This window comes from Eumetopias jubatus, unplaced genomic scaffold (genome assembly GCF_037043125.1).
Source record: "Eumetopias jubatus isolate StellerSeaLion01/CBP00866 unplaced genomic scaffold, mEumJub1_p1.0 scaffold_6, whole genome shotgun sequence".
NCBI classification, from domain to species: domain Eukaryota; kingdom Metazoa; phylum Chordata; class Mammalia; order Carnivora; family Otariidae; genus Eumetopias; species Eumetopias jubatus.
Genome location: NW_028274812.1, coordinates 144,821,509 through 144,841,685, shown reverse-complemented (window position 1 = coordinate 144,841,685; position 20,177 = coordinate 144,821,509). Strand labels below are relative to the sequence as shown.

The following is a 20,177-nucleotide window of genomic DNA, read 5'->3' as shown; positions in this document are numbered from 1 at the left end:
TCTGCTGAAGTCTCCATACCAACCAAACAAAGGGGTTAAGGGCAAGAAGATTAGATAATCCTGCCCCAGTGGGATTTGGAGCTCAAATTCTCTCCCACCTGGCCTCAATCAGAACAAAAATATTTTGAGTCCCTCTTCCATTTCCAGATCACTGAATCTCCCTTGCGTCCTCAAGCAAATACAGCTATTGACATTCTGATCTCTCTCTTGAAGATGAGCAGATGTACATCATTCTTTAAACTGAGAGAGCTTCATAGAGCTCACAGAAGCCAGAAGATTTATATCACCTTTTTATACATTCCAGTCTACAATCTCCTGTTTCAGCTGTAAGGTATTGCTTTTCTAATGCTTAAGGAATAAGCAGCTACAAGCTCAAAACCTACTACAGAAAACGAACATGAGGTTCCTTTTTCCCCCAGCTCTCCAGGCAACACATATTACTCTGGAAACCAAATGTAAAGCTGAACTGTGAAGGAAGGGTATGAAGCTTTGAAATCAGCTGCCTCCTTTTAATGATAAGTGTGCCTCCCAGTGGGATGGATTAATTAGGTAGTGATTGCAGAGTCCTTTAAAAATCACAGCACTGTGTATCTCTGGCATTAATCCTGGAATAGACTGGTGTGTTAAACATTTTTCCTGGACCTAATATTCATCCTTTAGGAGTGTCTTTCAATTCTGCCGCTTCCTTTTTGTTCAAACCTGCCCTCGATCTAGGCTTATCATTCCCTTCTAACGAGTCCCGCCGTTACCTCTGAACTATCTCCTCCGCAAACCACAATTTATATCACAGGAGAACAACAAGAAAAATCTTAAAATAGTTTTTTTTTTTTTTTTAACTTCTCTCTCCTGCGAGGCCTTCAGTGGCCACATGGAACCCATCATTTTACATCCAAACAACTTGTTCAAGCAGCAAAGCGGTAAACTGGAAAGAACTCCACTTGAGAGATGTTCTGATTTTCCTTACTCTAGTGCTCAAGGTCATCACCACGCTATGCAATCACATATCCCCCCTGCCACAACCTTCAGTGAACCTTCCACTTCAAAGCAACTTAGCACAGGGGTTCAAAGCATGGCTTCTGGTGCTAGACCTCTGGAGTGTGCATTCTGCCTCTGCTTCTTGCTCGTTGTGAGACCTAGTCCACAGGGCTCAGCCTCTCTGGACCACACTTTCCAATAAAAGTACCCACCTCACTGGGTCACTCTGGGGATTAAATGAATTAGCACAGAAGAAGTGCTTAGAACACCACCTATGCCTCCAGCAAGCATGGAATAAACAGGGACTTTCCTTACTGCTGTATCCTCGGTGCCTATGACAGCGCCCAGCACAGAGACGGGGAAACTGAGGCATGCAGGGGTGACGTGACTTGCCCCGGAGCATGCCAGTCATAAGAGTCTGAGCGGAAAACCCCCAGGTTACGGGGCTGAGCCTGCGCGTCTGACTACCACATTACGCTGTATCCGCCTCGTCTCCTGGCTTTTGACACAACAGGGACTCCTTCAGTGTTGCTCAAATTGTTTACTAAAATATCATTAACATTCTGCATTCAGGCCCTTTTCACACACTGTACTCCTGGCCTGGAAAATTCGCCTCTCCAACAAGTATCTCCCCCCCGCCCCCCGTTTCTTATCGGCGCTGTGTCCCAAAGTGTTCTCGTCCTCTTCGGAATTTTTATGGCACTTTAATGGCCCCTAAAACTCACCGGCACTGACCACATCCTGTCTTGTAATGTAACTTGTCTTTTTTATGCACCTCTTGCTCCAACAAGACTGTAAATCCATTGAGGATGGACCGTGTTTGCCTTCTGGCTCTTTGTGTTCCTGGCAGGGACTGGGATGGCGCCTTGCCCAGACCAGACTCTCCTTAAATGTTTGCTCATTGATAAACCTCATTCTCACCACTGCCCCTTTTTGGGCTGCAGCACACCCTGCCCCTCTCTCCGGACTGTGCGCAGAGGAAGAGCTTGGGAGCTGGAGGGTCATAACCTGCGTCTGCCCTACCGTACCTGTGTGTGGGGGTTCCGCACCCGGTTCTTCCAGGGCAGAGGGCATATCTGACAGAACTGCATCCTTTTCTGGAAGTTCAAGGAAACCTAGACAGGCATCTCTTCCTTCTCCCTGAACCTGGATCCGATTGAGACTTAGACACAGGAGGCAGGCAGAAGAAAACCAAAACATCACCTAAAGTACTGGAAATGCGGACAGACTTGCAGGATAGGAAAAGGCCAGGTTGGAGAGTGTGCCTTACGTCTGTGGACCAAGTGATGGGCTGATCCCGACCCTCCAGCACGAGGCAGACTCACCCACCCGGTCAAAAGCAGCGCTGGACCACCACTGGCCTCCCCCAGAGCACATTGCCCCAGCACAATTTCATGTGTGAAAAAAATGCAGGACATGCAGGCAGCTGGCTCCAAAGGGGAGGGAAAGGGGCTCCATGGAGCATGCTCGGAGCCATCTTTCAAATACACCAATCAGCTAAGTCACTCTTCACCCACTGAGGAGTCCGAGTGAAGGAGCAATGACGACAGGAGCATTTCTCCAATGCGTGGAAACATAAAACCAAGAGATTCCCCACACGCCAGCCTCTGTCTTCGCCCACTGGGCTTAACCACCACAGCCATGGTCAACCAGAAGTGAGGTCACCTTCTCAGGGAGAAAGGGCAACAGCCTACTAGAGCAATCTGTCCCACTTTCCTGGGACCATTCCCCCACTATGAAGCACTGTTCCTGAGCGGATCCCCCTAAGGCCGGTCATGGGAAGCTGAGGTTTTGCTTTGGAATTAATCAGAACAGTACATTAATTAAATTAACCCCAAGGCCACCTGCTATGGGTTGAATTTTGTCCCCTTAAAAAAATCTGTTGAAGTCCTAACACACAGCATCTCCGACTATGATCGTATTTGGAAATGTGACCGTATTATTATAAACGTGATTAGCTAACTTAAAATGAGGCCATAGGGGAGTAAGGTGAGCCTGTCATGCAATATGACTGGTGTCCTTATAGGAAGACACAGAGACAGGGAGAATGTAGGGGAGACAGAGGCGGAGACTGGAGTGATGTGTCAAGACGAGGCACACCAAAGACAACTGTCACCAGAAGCGAGAAAGACACGAGCAGATTCTCCCTCAGAGTCCTCGGAAGGAACCAACCCTGCTGACGTCTCAGTTTTAAACTTCTAACCCCCAGCAGCATGAGAGAGTAAGTTTCTGTTGTTTAATACCGCCCTGGTTGTGGTACTTTGTTCACGGCAGCCCCAGGAAATGAATACACCGCACAATGCCCAAGATCAACAGTTGACTCTTCCTCAGCCCAAATTATGGGCAGACACATTCTCGGCATGCCCCATCAAGCATCAAAGAAAAATGCTTCATTAAGCAATTGGTCATCCTCCTCGGGAATAATAATTTTCACAGCTGAATTCTGAGAAATCTTTAATTTCTTGTTTCCAAGTGCTTATTCTTCCCCCCCTAGATATTAAAATAAGAATTCAATGAATTAGGAAATAATTAAGAAAAAGATATGTTGCAGAAATACAGAGGCCCTCAGAAAGCTTGTTTTCACTTCCATTTTACATGCGAGCAGATTTGTGTGTGTGTGCTGTGGAAAGAAATCTACCAGACATCAATATTGTGCTAAATTAATTTTGAAATCTGTCAGCCTCCAGCCATCCTTAGACCATTTTCAGTCCAGGTATATATGCACATTCCATTTGGCTCAATTCACATTAGTATATGCATTCGTACATTTTACCGCACCACACTGTAATAACCATCGTTAGTAGTTAGGGTTCTATAGCATTTTCCTGTCAAATATAGGTTGTTTACCCATCCTCTGCTTCTTGGGCCTTGAAATATTTTTCCGTCTTTGCCCATTATAAATGACACATCTTTGTGTTTTTTAATTCTCTTAGAATATTTCCTTAGGCTATTTTCCAAAAGATATTACCGGGTGAACTTTCAGTATGTTTCATATCACCATGGTTCGCTTAAAAAGACTAATGCAGTTGACCATACCACAGTGTCATCAGAAGGATTTAAGTATTTTTAAAGTTTCATTTGGCAAATGTATAATACCAAACATTATATCCTTCCTCATAAACCTTGAAAACATTTTATTTTTTTAGATTTTATTTAAATTCAAGTTAGTTAACATATAATGTATTATTAGTTTCAGGGGTACAGAAAACATTTTAAAAATTGGCATTATAGGGGCGCCTGGCTGGCTCCGTTGGTGGAGCATGTGACCCTTGATCTTAAGGTCATGAGTTTGAGCCCCACGTTGGGCATAGACATTACTTAAAACTACTTAAAATAAAAAAAAAAAAAAACAACCTTGGCATTATAACCAAATAACTTAGGCAGCTAAACTACATTTGTTTCCTGCCCCAGCACAAGAGTAACTTCTACCATATATCTGAGACATAAAGGCCTTGGGAAAATTCTTAGCTATTTTTATGGGACTTCCACTTTACTTGTGTAGCTAAGATTCACCAGACAGTTCTACTGTCACGAACTCTAAAACAGTAGGACTTGAGAGGAGACTGGCTGTTTCAATAATGAGCAAAAGATAAAAGGATGGTGTGATCTGGTGTCAGAAAAGATACCCAGCTAAATCTAACTCAGGCAAAACCTACTGTGTCTTCCATTAAAAAAGAAGAAGAAGAAGAAGATGATTATGGATTTGGTTTTCTTTTTTCTTTCTTTCTTTTTTTCTTCCCTTCTGGGGGGATAATTTTGGGGAAAAAAGGAAGGTGTAAAGAACAAATTTTAACTTATGCATGCCAAGATAACTCAATGGGGAAATTTTTCAACAGATGGTTCTGGAACAACTGGATATCCACATCAAAAGAATGAATTTGAGCCTTTTCTTAACACCATATGCAAAAATTAACTCAAGATGGATCATAACCTAAATGTAAGACCTCAAACTATAAAATTTTTAGCAGAAAGCATAGGAGCAAATCCTAACTTTAGGTTAGGCGATGGTTTCTCATGAAGCATAAGTAACAAAAATAAATAAATAAATAAATAAATAAATAAATTGAAGTTTGTCAATTTTAAATTTTGTGTATCAAAAGACATCATTAAGAAAGCACAACCCACAGAGTGGGGGAAAATATTTGCAAATCACATACCTGTCAAGGGGCTTGTATCCACAATATATACAGAACTCTTACAAAGATAAATAATCCAATTTAAAAATGAACAAAGAATTTGTAGACACATTTACCCAAAGAAAAATATACAAATGGCTAATGAACACATGAAAAATTGTTCAACATCATTAGTGATTAGAGAAATGCAAGCCAAGACTGTGATGAGATACCACTTCACCCCCACCAGAACGGCTAAAGTGAAAAAGACAGAGTAACAAATGTTGAAGAGAAGGTGGAAACATTAACATGCTCACACGCTGCTGGTCGGAATATAAAGTGGTCCGGTGACTCTGACAAACACATGCCCATGCAAAAAACCTGTACATGAGTGTTCATGGAAGCATCATGCTTACTAGCCAAAAAGTGGAAAAAACCCAAATGTCCATTAACGGATGAATATATAAACAAAACATGGTATAGCCATACAACGGAATGTTATTCACCCATTGAAAGAAATGAAGTACCGTTGCATGCTTTAACAAGGAGGGACCTTGAAAACATTATGCTCAGTGAAAGAAGCAAGCCCCAAAAGACTGTATATTATGACATCATTTGTGCAAAATGTCCAGAATAGACATATCCAGAGACAGAAAGCAGATTAATGGTTGCCTGGGGTGGGGGTGAGGTAGGGAAACTGGAACAGGGAGGGACTACTAATGAGTACAGAGTTTCTTTTTGAGGTATCGACTATGTTCTAAAATTAGATTGTGGTAAATGACTATACAACTCTGAAAATACTACAAACCACTGAAGTAAATACTTTCAGTGGGTGAATATTATGGTGTATGAAATATATCTCAGTAAAGCTGCAAAAAAATGTTTGTTTTAATTGTGCCTAATCCCATCATCAGCGATAATATTCTTAACATCTGCCGTATTTATAAACATTGCAGCCCTCCCTCAGTGAGGGTTTAGTGAGTGCTAAAGGGGGAAGTCATAGGAGTGTAATGATTAGACCAGAGGCAAGTTATCTTTTCTTCTCTGCATATTAAGGCGAGTTGATTTATTATCCACATTTTCATCACAGCCATAAGATGGTACTATGGAGATTTATTGGTTAAGCCAAGACCCAGGTCATAATCACTGACTTCCCTCCTCTTTACCCATCCAATCCAACTCCTTCAAGGGAACACCTGAGTCCACTTGTTTCTCTCCATCCAATTTCTACTGCTCTGAAGGCAACATCATTTCTCACCAAGATTGTTAGAACAGCCCCTCCAACCCTTTGCCCTGCCCACACCCTTGTGCCCTTGATACCCATCTCCCATGTGGCAACTAGAGTAATCTCTCTCCTGTTTAAAGCACTCAGCGTCTCCTCTTAATTTCGACTGCAGTTAAAATTCCCTTCAAGTGACTCACAAGACAATGGCTCCCTACTGACCCTTCCAAGTCTAGGACTTCTCACCTCCCACCCCCCCAACCCCACCTTCTGTTCCAGCCACACTTCATTTCTTTCACCTTCTAGGAGATAGTCTCTCTTTCTCCGTTCTCTAGGCCTTTGTACTACTGCTTTCTCCAGCTTAAATGTTCTTACCCCCACACTCCCAGTTCCCCTTCACCAGCCTACTACTTCTCATTCTTCAGGAATCATTTGGACGCACTCCCTGCAAAAGTCTTTCCTCAGTGTCATGGCTCCAAGTGCCCTTGCTAAGAGCTGCCACAGAATCCTGTATTTCCCCCATGATAAGTAACACTTACTGCATTAACTGGGAATTGGCTACTTACTCTCCTCAGTTCCCCACTTATGTGCTAAGAGGCTTTGGGCAAGTTACTTAACCTCTCCGTGCTTCATTTTCTCCCATGAAACATGGAGATAAAAACAGCACCTACCTGATAGATTTGCTACGAGGATTAAAAGAGATAGTATCTGTGAATCACTAAAAACAGGGACTGGCACATTGTAAATATGACATTTAAGTGTTTTGTGAAAGTGTCTTATACATCTATAGACTGTCAGTCCCAGGAAAGTTTTTAAAATCTTATTCACTATTGAATCCGCTATAAATTTTGTTAAGTGGACAACTACATCAATCAATTAACCAAGCAAATGTATAGGTAATTCAAAGCTAGCTCATATTCTCAAGACCCAGCGGAGAGAGTGGATACTAAATGAAACAAGTTTCCAAAGAAAGCAAGAGAAGAGAGAAGCCAAAACAAAGGCAACAGTTTAAATTAGTGGAGAAAGGCTAAGTGATTCAATAAATAAAACTTGGATCATTGGTTAACCATTTGGAAAAAACTGAAATGAGAATCCCTTCACAGCAGGAAAGTAATTCCCTATGCAACTATTAATTGGAAAAGAAAATCTTAAAAGAACCATGAGAAAACAAAACAATATTTGAGGTGTGGTAGAACGTTATAAGCATGACACAGGAGAGTGATATTTACCGACATGGAAAGATGTTCTCTATAAGTTGAGAGCTCTATAGCTGAGTTGTTCACATCCAGCCTCTGGAGGCAGACTGCCTTGGTCCATATCCCAATTCTGCCGCTAACTGTTAGGTAACTTTGGACAGGTTACTTAGCTTCTCTGGGCCTCCGTCTCCTCATCTAGGAAATGGAGATTATCATCACAATAGCAACCACATAAGGTGTTAGGAGGATTGGGTTAGCCTGTTGATGGGTATTAAGGAGGGCACGTATTGAATGGAGCACTGGGTGTTATATGCAAACAATGACTCATGGAACACTGCATCAAAAACTAATGATGTAATGTATGGTGACTAACATAACATAAAATAATTTAAAAAAAAATAAAGGTGTTATGAGGATTAAATGGGGTAACATTTACATATCAAAAATAATAAATAATGATGCCTGGCTGAACCTATTTTTATAAGATAGATTTTATATAAAATTATGTCAGCTGGTTATGAACCTATTTTTATAAGACAGGTTTATATGAAATTATGTTAGCTGGTCATACCTCAAAGGTGGGATTATAGGTATCTAGGTTTTTCTTCCTTTTAACTGTATCTTCTGATTATTCTACAATGAGTACACACTACTTTTAAAATAAGAAAAAAAACCTACAAAAGTGATTCTTAACTTTCAAAAATTATTTTAAAAGTCTCATTGTAGAATATTTGCCATGGGGAGCCTGGGTGGCTCAGTTGGTTAAGCATCTGACTCTTGATTTCAGCTCAGGTCATGATCTCAGGGTCATGAGATTGAGCCCCATGTCAGGCTCTGCACTGGGCATGAAATCTGCTTAAGATTCTCTCTCTCCCTCTCCCCCTCCCCACCCCTTTCTCGCTTTCTCTCAATTAAAAAAAAACAGAGTAGCCATCATGCAAAAAATATTCATCATCTATTGTAAGAGGAAAAGGAGATGCATGAAATAGTATGTATGGAATAATTTCCAGTGTGTAAAAAATATTTACTGTAAAGACACATACAATCATGCATGGAAAAAACAGAGTTTACAATGTTAGCAATGATCATCCTTTAAAAATCTTTTAAAGTCTTGTCAAATTATATGTGACTTTATTTTCTCCCTTGTGTGTTTTCTTATATTTCTAAATTTTCCAATATGGATATGATTACTTGTGAAGCCAGAAAAAAAATGTGATTTTTTAAAAAAAAGAAACAGCATGGACCTTAGTCAAGGTAAAAGGTAGATTCTCATCTGAAACAGGGAAGAAAGAATGGGTATAGATTTAGAGGTAGAAGGGAAGGAAGTGTTGGGGAGGAAGGATTTTCTCTGACTTTTGAGGTCCTTCCAGCTGGACTAAGAATCAAATTGACATGAGACAGATTAACAGGAGAAAATCAAATCTAATAGTGTATGTATGGAGAATCCACACAGACATGGAAATTCCAAAAACAGGCGATAAGACTTATATGAGCTAAGGAGAGGGTAAGGGTCTGAGGATACCAAGAGTGGAGAAAGACTACTAGCAGGATGAAAAGGGGTGTTTGGAAAACGCAGGTGCCCTCTTATGTACAGAAGTTTCTTAGGTAAAGAGGAATCTTTGTTACTAGCTCTCTTCTTCGGAAAGTAGGCAGTTGAGGAAGACGTAAAGAGGTTTTTCTGAATCTGCTGGGTTTGGATTGTTTTTAACTTAATGTTCACACCAAAGTGGCCCATCTTGGGTTGAACTGCCCTTGGCCCTTACAGAAGTAAAAAAAATCACATGTGATGGTCTGTATTTTCTCTGAAGTGGGAGGTAAGCTACAGAGAGAATGGTTTCAGCTATGACATAGTTGTGGGGAATGAAACAGGGCTAATTGAGATAGGTTAAAAAAAATGTGTGAGGGACACCTGGGTGGCTCAGTTGGCTGAGTGTCTGCCTTCAGCTCAGGTCATGATCCCAGGGTTCTGGGATCAAGTTCCGCATTGGCTACTTGCTCAGTGGGGAACCTGCTTCTCCCTCTGCCTCTGCCTGCCAATCCCTCTGCTTGTGCTCTCTCTTTCTCCCTCTCTCTCTCCCTCCCTCTCTCTCTCTCAAAAAAAAAAAAATCTTAAAAAAAATGTGTGAGCCAAGCTGAAGGAGCTACCATGTTGAAAAAACCTAACGTAATAACAGTGTAGGTATAAGCCTTCTGCCCCCCGCTCCCCACACCTGGGGCTCAGACGCACAGGTCAGGAGTCAGATTCACACAAGGCTGATGAGAGGGTACAAAGGACATACATCATGCCTAGCAGAAGGTCTAGAGGTTAAAAAACAAAATATTAACAGCAGTTATTTGTGGCTGTTAGAATTACGGTTGGATTTTTTTGTTTCCTTCTTTAACTTTACTTGCCTTTTTTGCAATTGGCGGATATTGTTCATTACATTTTTTGACAGAAAAATAGATGAAATTATTAAACAATGCAAGCAAATCTATAAAAGTAAATCCTCCTTCCAAAATTTATCATCTAGCTTAGATCTCAGGATTTGACACACACACACACACACACCCACACACACACACACACACACACACACTTATCATCTAGCAATACCACTTGTTAACATTTTGGCCAACATCTTTTTCTCTAGCACATGTACACGTACGTGGCAGATTCTGTCCCCTATGATCTGCTCTACAAGTCAGAATACAATTGGTCATAACTCTTAATTCTTTTTTCCCCCCAGTATTTGCTCAAATCCACATATGCCACATTAGGAGAGCCTCTCTTAAATTCTTGCCAGCCACCAAAGTGTCTGAAAAATCTCAGGGGCTTTCTCATTCCAAAGGGCATAAATTTTGCTATTGATACCAGGAACTGTGGGACTTGGAAAATGTCGTTAATCCAATATATGCTGTTCATTTCGTTACCATGAGATGTCAGTGAGGACTGGTCCTGCACAGTTTGACAGGTGTGACTATTACACCAAATGGTCCGTGTTCACCCCTGTCCTCACCTGTCCTGCAAGGGTATCTGGGCTTAAGCTCCCAAGTTAGAGTTTTCCCTTCTGCAGTCAACACTCTGCCTAGGATGACAGTTGTCCCAGGGTGTTTGGGTCTGAAGACACTGACTACAAAGAAAAACTATTACTGATTGGAAAAGACCACATGCTGGGCTCAAACCAACCCTCTCTCTATTCTTAGGTGCTTGTGTTGAGTCCAAGTCACCACCCTGTCCTCAAGGTGATTTTATTTTGGAGAGTCTCCAAAATAATTCTTGTTTCTGTGTTTTTGTTTTTGAGAGAGAGAGAATGCACGCTCACATGTGAGTGAGAAGGGGCTGCAGGAAAAGGAGAGAAAATCTTAAGCAGACTCCATGCTCAGTCTGTGGGCTCAATCTCATGACCCTGAGATCATGACCTGAGCCAAAATCAAGGGCTGGATGCTTAAGTGACTGAGCCACCCAGGCGCCCCACTTCCCTACTAATTCTACACCCAGCACTTTCCCTATTGCACTATCACACCAACTGGAGGACTACTGCTTATTTACATATGTATATGTCTTATTTCTAGCTAAAACTTTTTCATAAAGTGGACAGCATACAGTATTTATCTCTGTATAGTGGTAGGCTGGAGCAAATTCACATCTGCTCACAAGAGCCAATAGTTAAATTTTCAGAAATATTGTGAGCTGATTGTTAAAACAGCCATTATCTAAAGCCAAATTATATAAATGTACAATTAAATATATTGACAGCAAACTTAGTAATACTCAAAACTCATCACTTCTAAGTTACCATATTTAACAGTTATCTGTGTACTTGAGGTTCTTTACATCTATTGTATCTGTGTGTTGGAAACACTGTATAATTGTGTGCTACTGAGTAGCTCTTCCCAACTTTGTGTTCAGTGATGTAATGTTGGTAGCTTGAAATCAGCCGTGGTAGGTAGGGGTATTTGCACTATGAAAATCAACAAACACTGGTGGTTTAACCTTTACTGGCTTGGCACTGATGTCTGTATTCTCAGCAGCTAGAATATCATGATGCCCAATAAATGGTGGATGGATGGGTGGATGGATGGATGGCTTGGTGGATGGGTGGATGGATGGATTGGTGGATGGGTGGATGGATGGGTGGGTGGGTGGATGGATGGATGACTAGATGAGTGGGTGGATGGATGGGTGGGTGGGTGGATGGATGGATGGATTGTTGGATGAGTGGATGGATGGGGGGGTGGATGGATGGATGGGTGGGTGGATGGATGGATGGATGGATGGATTGTTGGATGAGTGGATGGATGGGTGGGTGGATGGATGGATTGGTGGATGGGTGGATGGATGGGTGGGTGGGTGGATGGATGGATGACTAGATGGGTGGGTGGATGGATGGGTGGGTGGATGGATGGATGGATGGATTGTTGGATGAGTGGATGGATGGGTGGGTGGATGGATGGATTGGTGGATGGGTGGATGGATGGATTGGTGGATGGGTGGATGGATGGATGACTAGCTGGGTGGGTGGATGGATGGGTGGGTGGGTGGATGGATGGATGGATGGATGGATGGATGGATGAATTGATGGATGAGTGGATGGATGGGTGGGTGGATGGGTGGGTGGGTGGGTGGGTGGATGGGACAGAATAATGGAAGAGGGGAGAGTAGTAGAGGCTTGGAGACAGGAATCATAGCCATGAGAGGATGTTGGCTAGGTGGGGTATTTAGTATTCTGCCTTTACCTTACAGAGCCTCCCTAGCCAACAACCTCAATTGTTCTATTTCCTCCTTTCATAGGTTTCTCATGTTGTATTCTTACATGTTGTGCAAAAGAGTACAACATAATACAGAAAATGTGACCACCCTATTTCTGAATTGTATGTTGCTTCATCACATTTCAAAAGAGCCATAAATTTTGCCTTCTGGTTCATTCCACTGGAGATAGTGGTGTAGCAATGCACACTGCAGAACACAGGAAGCCCCATGTTTACCATTCACTACATACTGATGGTGGCTCCAGAGGAAGGTAAGCAAGGGTGGAGTCCTTCTGTGGCAAGGTTTTCTTTACCACAAGTTCCGTTCCCATACACCATCTTATTCCAGTGAGTATACAGAAAAGGGAACTAAACATTACTACTAAAGCTGACTGTGTTCTTTGTACTTGGGCTCAGTGAAAATCATCCAAGGAGCCAGGTCTGAACTTCTTTTTCTCATCCAATCTTCCCAATGTCCCCTCCCGTGAAATATCCCTTATCCCCCTTTTAAATGTTTCTCTTAAGAGTCTTTTATGTAGTTTTCTTTTAGTGCATTAAAAAGAGGAGAGAAACTAGGGAAAAAGAACTAGGAGTGGAAGCCTGCGACAAAGTGATGGAGAAACATTTATTATTGTTATAAACACCTTGCTTTGGAATTCCTTACTAAACAGCTTTCAAGGGGATTCTTTGATGAAAGTCTTATCTATGTCAATAAAACTTGAAGCCCCCCCCCCCCAGTAGTTGGCAGATAACATCTTGTCTGGACACCTATTCAATTGTAAATCTCATGGATTAGATAATTGATTTACATGAGAAAATATCTACTTGTCCCCCTCTCTCCAGGGCCTGGGGTCTGGAGATGACACAAATCCTTCCACACCTGAAAACCACTGGCAGGCCCTGGGTGCTAATGGCCTTCCCCCCAAAGTGGGAGGTGGGATAAATCTCATTATAGGTGCAAAAGGGTGCTCCCAAGCTCCTGACGCCCCAGGACCACCCACAGTTCTCTTGGGTTACATTCTCCTACTTCTGAGCTGATATGAACCTTCTGCAGCCTCTGATCACTGAGGAGTTGAGAAATCACAGGGACTCAGTTACTCACTCATTTAGAAAATGTCTGTGGAAGTGCTGGTTCCCATCAGACCTGAAACTTCAAACAGAGCTCAACATGGACTAGATCAGACTGGCTGAAAAAATCATAAAATATGACCTAGATCCTGCAGCTTCGAGTTGTATGCCTGGACAGTGTTCTGGGAAACGGCCGCATTCACAGAAAATAAGAGATTGGAGAGATCAGCCGCAGCGGGGCAAACCCTCCCCACCCAGTCCCGTTCCCTTTGCCCATTAGATAGCTGAACGTTGGGGCTTTTTTTTTTTTTTTTTTTTTTAACGTGGATCCATTTTCTTTCATGTATATGGCGCTCTTCAGTCATCCATAGAAGAACCTCCCTGGCGCGAGTTTTCACAATGTTGGCTCAGCTGCTCTTGCAAAGGATTTGGCCTGCCCCAGCGACTCAGCCAAATGGCTGCCTCTTCACTTAGTTTCTTGGCCCTTAATCTCCCCATCGGAAAAGGGAGGACAGTCACACTGACTTCCTTTTTTTTTTTAAAGGTTTTGTTTTTTTTTTTTAAGATTTTATTTATTTATTTGAGAGAGAGAGAATGAGAGATACAAAGCACAAGCAGGAAGAGGGTCAGAGGGAGAAGCAGACTCCCTGCCGAGCAGGGAGCCCGATGCGGGACTCGATCCCGGGACTCCAGGATCATGACCTGAGCCGAAGGCAGTCGCTCAACCGACTGAGCCACCCAGGCGCCCCCTGAACTTCCTTTCTTACCTCAGAAGGAACTCCAAGGAACGACTGACACACATTCCCAAATTTCTGAGGAGAAAGGGGCCTTTGTTGGGGTTAGTATTATCATCGTGAAGTAAACCATGAGAGCCTAGGCGTGTGCAAGAGCCCATGCAGGGCCCCAATTCTCCTGAGGCTGAGGAGAGAGGAAGGGAGGGGGACAAGAGAAATGCTTTGAAGACCAGTGTCACCAAGTCCCCCCCTCACAGAGCTATCCGGTCGACACAGGGACTGAACAGAATCATCAGGTAAGATCCATAATCAATAATGGTTATTTCTGCGTAACTTTTTACGAGGCGCTGTCTGGTGACAGAAAGGCCAGCAGGTGTTATCCCAAGAACTTCGGGGGCTCTGCTTGCCACCCTGTTCTGCCAGCACAGGGACATTTCTACTCTTCTATAAATAACCGCCTAACCACATGGGTGTGACCAGAAGCTGGGGGTGTTTACAGGTTTTAAAGGAGGTCACATGTCGGTTGAGGAGTGAGGACAGAGCCTAACCCGCCCCTTCCCCTCCAGGGTCCCTCCATCCCACCCACACACCACATTGGACGCCTCCCCTTTTTTGTACTTCGTTAAAACACTGGATGCAATTCTGTAAGAAAGTAACTCATCTTTTAAAAAAAAAAAAAGATTATTTATTTGAGAGAGAGAGAATGAGAGATACAAAGCACAAGCAGGAAGTGGGTCAGAGGGAGAAGCAGACTCCCTGCCGAGCAGGGAGCCCGATGCGGGACTGGATGCGGGACTCGATGGCGGGACTCGATGTGGACTCGATGGCGGGACTCGATGCGGGACTCGATGCGGGACTCGATGCGGGACTCCAGCATCATGAGCTGAGCCGAAAGCAGTCCCTTAACCGACTGAGCCACCGAGGTGCCCTAGAAAGTAACTCATCTATCATTCTGACCTATCTCCAGCAGCCGCCCCTTCTGTGGGGTGGGCCCGCGCACCTCAGAGCTTAACCTGAGGGAAAGGGGGGAAATCCTGCCCTCCTGAATTCTTGCTACCCGGCTTCTGATGTCTGAGGGCCCTTCGGCTCAGGGGGTTAGTGAAACTCCTGCCCTATCACCACCATGGGTTTCCATGATGGAAGATGGGAAATTGCCCGTTATAGTGCCTTTGGCTTCTGGCAAGTCCCCCCTGGAAGAGGCCCACGCACTCACCTTCACTGCCCCCTGCCCCTTTTCCTCCAAATTTGCTTGTTTATTTATAGGCAGAGCTGAGAAGCCCCCCGCCGGCCAGAGCCAAACATTACACAAAAACGTGACCCTCGAGGCAGCCTGAGAAACACCGAGACCCTTCCAGGCGGAGGCACAGCCCCGCACTCCCCCTGCACCCTACACCCTAATGCTGGACCTGTGGGGATTAGGGTTTACAACGCGCGTGCCTCGGGAAAATGGGACAAGTCCCTCAAATCCGCGGTAGAAACAACTTTGAAAGCCTTCAGCCTCAGGACAGTTTCATGAGGTTTGAGTTTTGGTTTTGTGCTGCGTGGTTTTTGGAGGCTTGGCTGCTTTCCGCTCGTCTCCACCTCGAGCTGCAGGGTGTTTTCCTTCTTGCTTTTTCCCCTCCTCCCCGGGCCCCAGCACACTCTCTGGTCTACACCCTTGTTTATAAGTCGCGGTTCCCTGGTTCCGCTGGGCTTGCGGTCTCAGAGAGGATGGGCGGCCCTCCACCGTGAGCTCCTGCACCAGGTTGAGTTCTAGCAAAGGAAAAGAAAGGTCTGGCTTTGAGGAGGTAAGGCGGAGGGCCTGACGCAGGGTGAGGAGATGAAACAATTGTTTTCACGCTCTCAGCTGACAGAGATCAGAGCGCAGGCACCAGAGGGAACAGAGGGGAGGGCAACCCCCGGTCTCAAAGTCAAGACCCACTGCTGATAACAAAGCTTCTCCACGGGCAACCTGAGCTCACACTTAAAGGGGGAATTTTTTTTTTTTTTTGAAGTATGCAGACTGATTAATAAGTCCCACCTCCCAGGCACAATCACTGGAGAGAGGAGGCTGAGCGCCTCCCCGCCCGCGTTTTGGCACCTTCCGGGCCCTTGCGTTTGGAATCAAGGCAGCCCCTTCTTGGGTTTTCCTTCCTCTCTCTTCTCTCTTTCCTTCCTTCCTTCTTTCCTTCCTTCCTTCCTTCCCTCCCTCCCTCCCTCCTTCCCTCCCTCCCTCCCTCCTTCCCTCCTTCCTTCCTTCCTTCCCTTTCCCCTCCTTCCCCTCTCCTCCAGCTAGTCTTCTCTTGGAGAGAAGAAAAGGTAGTTCTTTTCTTCACCCAGGTTCACAGGTCACATGGAACGGCGGAGAATCAGAGTTGGATCATCCTCTTCCCCCACCAGCTTGGTGGAGGGTTTGGGCTGTTCGCTTATGTAGCGGTGGAAGCTCACGTACCGCTGCTGGGTTAACGCTAGGTGGGGCATACTGGGGAGAGCCAGAGGCAGGGAAAGATGGCATTTTACTCCATCCAGGGCCTCCGGCGCAGGATTGGGCCCTAATTCAGTGCAGAGAACACAGGGCGTTATCCTTTTTTTTTTTTTTACTCTAGGTCTTTGTTTTCACTGGTCCTCTTTATTGCGATTTATATTTCAAAACAAAACATGGAAGGAAGAAGGAGAGTACCAGGAAGCGAAGGAGGAGTGGGAATTTCTTAGTCTAGAATTCTCCATTTGGTCCCTCTAAATAGACTCTGGGCATGGAGGTCTTCCTCCTGCCACACAAAGCAGGCTGGAAGGTCATCCAAGGTGGGCTGGGAACCTGGGGAGGAAGACTTTCGGCATCTTAAGGGCTTGTTCAGGGCTCGTCTCTGCCCTGGACACAGGACACCCAGAGCCGATTTTCTGAACTTCTTGGAGGGCTGAAATTTCAAATCCATGAGTGTCTCTGGATAGTCTCCCATGGAACCTTAAAGCACAAACAAAGCAAACAATAAACACCCCTCCCCGCAAAAAAAGAGATGCAGTCTGGACGTATTTTCCAAGTAAAATATTCTGCCCTTCCCTCTTTCTCTCTCCTTCTGTTAGCAAATCCTCTTGCTCAACCCTACTACACCCCAACGGTGAAAACCAGAAACAGAGAAGACTCTTTTAACTCATGCTCCAACTAAAATCCATTGTGCTTATTTTTATCACACCTTCTTGAGGCATTGATGAAGGTGTTTTGCAGTGACTGGAACATCCCAGCCACCAGAGCCAGCCCAGGAATGAATGCCCTGAGGCCAACGAAGTGCCTAGAAGACCACACTCCACATGTCCCCTTCCCTGCCCATGATGGTGCACTGAACACGTACAGATTCCCCAGCCGTGACTACGCACTCTGTGCCCTTCTCTCTTGCACATACGCCCCCCCACACACACACATGCACACACATAGACACACACACACCCTCCCCCTGTAAGACTCTCGGTGTCCTCTTGCCAGCAGAGAAGCTGGTTATGAAGGCTTGAGCCAGCCAACACCCTCAGCTGCTCGCATCTGAGATTAATCTCTCCCATTCTTTTTTCCAAACCCTCATTGTTTGTTTGTTTTTTTAAGATTTTATTTATTTATTTGGAAGAGCAAGTGAGACCAGGGGGCGAGGGGCAGAGGGAGAGGGAGAAGCAGGCTTCCTGCTGAGCAGGGAGCCCTACCCGGGATTTGATCCCAGACCCTGAGATCATAACCTGAGCTGAAGGCAGACGCTTAACCAACTGAACCATCCAGGTGCCCCAAACCCTCGTCTCTTGCGTTACTAGCTTCTCTCCCAATGAGTTTTTCCGAGTTTGTTCTGCAACAGTGTTGGCAAACCCAGCCAGGAGCTTTGCTTTCGATTTATCCAGCCCCCTTGGCATTCCCCGGGAGGGAACAGTGGGCCGGAGCGCCGGGGCTCTCCCATTCGTTAGTGGCTGTGATGGATGGATTGCTAACACTTCCTTCTTTCCTCTTTGTTGTTGTTTTTTTTGGGGGGGGGTGGAGTGTAGTCCCTGAAAGATCTTTTGACCCAAATTATTTTTCTGTGCTCTGTAAAATCAAAGTCTCGTAGACATACACATATCAAAAAGAAGCCATGGTGGGAAGAGTTTTCAAACACATTTGGCCCAAATCAGAACATAATCATTTTTAAATCCTTCTTTTTTATTGCCATCCCCACAAAGAAGAAATTTTGAGGAGAAGAATAACAGGTCAAGAGATAAATGGGTCACAACCCGCAGAGCTAGTACTTGCAAAGGGATGGAGCTACCAGGCCTTCCCTCTGCGATGCCCAGCCATCGTGGGCCCCCGGCTGCCATATGCTTTTCCAGGGTCCCCTGCTCCTGATCCCTGGCCTACAAGGCCTGCCGTGTTCCTGCCCTGCTTAACGTGGGGTCTGCAGCAATGGTCTTTAACTGTCTAGGTTTTTGAAACCCAAAGTAAATTTTGGAAAACCATATACCCTTGCATATCTAAAATTTTTTGTCATAAGTTTTAAAAGTTACAAAGGATATATAATATGAATAAATAAGTAAATATATATATATACACACACATACATATATATATCTCCATCATCCACATAAAAAAAAATAAATGATCCTATTCTTTGAGATTTGGAAATGTTTTACATTTTTTCTTTTTCTTGCTGAATTTGTATTTCCATTCTGTGACCCCCACCCCAATGGAATTTTATCCTAATTGTTAAGGCAACTTCTCAGATAAATTGTAACATTTCATTTTATACTTGTCACAAGAGAAACACCCCTGGGAGAGCCACTGAAACTATTTGGTAACTAGTAAGACATTTAATAGGGGAAAGAAACAGTATTTAAGGGGCGCCTGGGTGGCTCAGTTGGTTAAGCGACTGCCTTTGGCTCAGGTCATGATCCCAGAGTCCTGGGATCGAGCCCCGCATCAGGCTCCCGGCTCAGTGGGGAGCCTGCTTCTTCCTCTGACCCTCTCCCCTCTCATGCTGTTTCTCTCTCTCTCTCTCTCTCTCTCTCTCTCTCTCTCGCTCTCTAATAAATAAATAAAGTCTTTTAAAAAAGAAAGAAATGATATTTAGATGATCATTAATGTATTAGACTCTGTTTTCTAGGAATTTCTAGATGAGATCATTAGGCTCACTCTAAGACTGTAAGTTAGGCAGATAGGATCAATCAATATTTCAGACGGACTCTTATTTCATTAAAATCTATTAGAACATTGATAGTATATTTTATTAGAAATGCCAGATACATCCCAGAAGGTGATGCTGATTCCATCACTCCATGAAGGTTTACTCTGGCCCAAAAGTGGGACAATTTCCCGTCTTACAATATAATGTATTTTTATACCTGAAAGTCTTTTTCGATCATTCTATCACAACTCTCTGCCAGAAAAAAATGTGCATATGTATGTATCATTTTCCCATGACTCAATCAGATTCTCCTGCCTCCTTAGGGCTTTTACCACTGGGCTTAGGCAGATTCAGAGATTACCAGTTGCCTCTGTTTTTGACAAGCAGGTCCAGATTGAATAACTCTGAGTCAGGTTAAATAAAGACAGCCTTGCCAATGGGATCTTCCAGGAAACCAACAAACAGATCAAATCATGGCATTTCTGGGATTGGGGTCTTGAAACTCCAACTGCATTCTCCAACCATTCCAATGACTGCCAGGCTATTTGCACCGTGCTTGCAGGCTCTTGGTTTTCAAGGCTACCACCGAGCTGGGGAAGAAGAGGTGGGGATAGCACAAATCACCATTTTTTCCAGTGTTCCCTTTTGCTTTTGCAGAAGAGATGGTTTCTGAAGATTCTTACTCCACCATCTTCTCTGATATCCCAACTGATTCTCCCAGCTTTTTCTCAATCATATGCCAAAGATGTAATAATGACTTATCACCAAAAATCATGCTTATTCATCTATCATTAACAACTCAATGAGATCCTCTTTCCATTCTTTGAAAATGGCTGGAAAACCTGTGATTTGCCAAAGGATTGAGTCCCGGTCATTTACTGTCATCTATGTTTTAAATAACAGTACTGCATACTGTCCCTTGGGTTGGCACCCAGTGATTCATGTACCACCGAGCAATCTCCCATCATAAGATTTAGGATGGGGAGAGGTATGTCTTGCTTTCGAAGTTCAGAAAGTCACACTTTCTCATC

General features: G+C 44.1%; 1 protein-coding gene across 3 annotated transcripts in view; it reads left to right on the top strand.

Annotated features, from left to right (window-relative positions):
• Positions 1-20,177, top strand: part of RIPOR2 (RHO family interacting cell polarization regulator 2) — a 220,767-nt gene that overhangs the window by 81,843 nt on the left and 118,747 nt on the right. The window contains exon 1 of one of the 3 annotated variants that reach the window (XM_028107363.2): positions 15,738-15,825. The exons of the other annotated variants lie outside the window; for them this stretch is intronic. The gene's annotated coding sequence lies outside the window, so the exon portion shown is untranslated. Of the gene's footprint in view, positions 1-15,737; positions 15,826-20,177 lie in introns of those variants that run through there. 3 annotated transcript variants of the gene reach the window in all.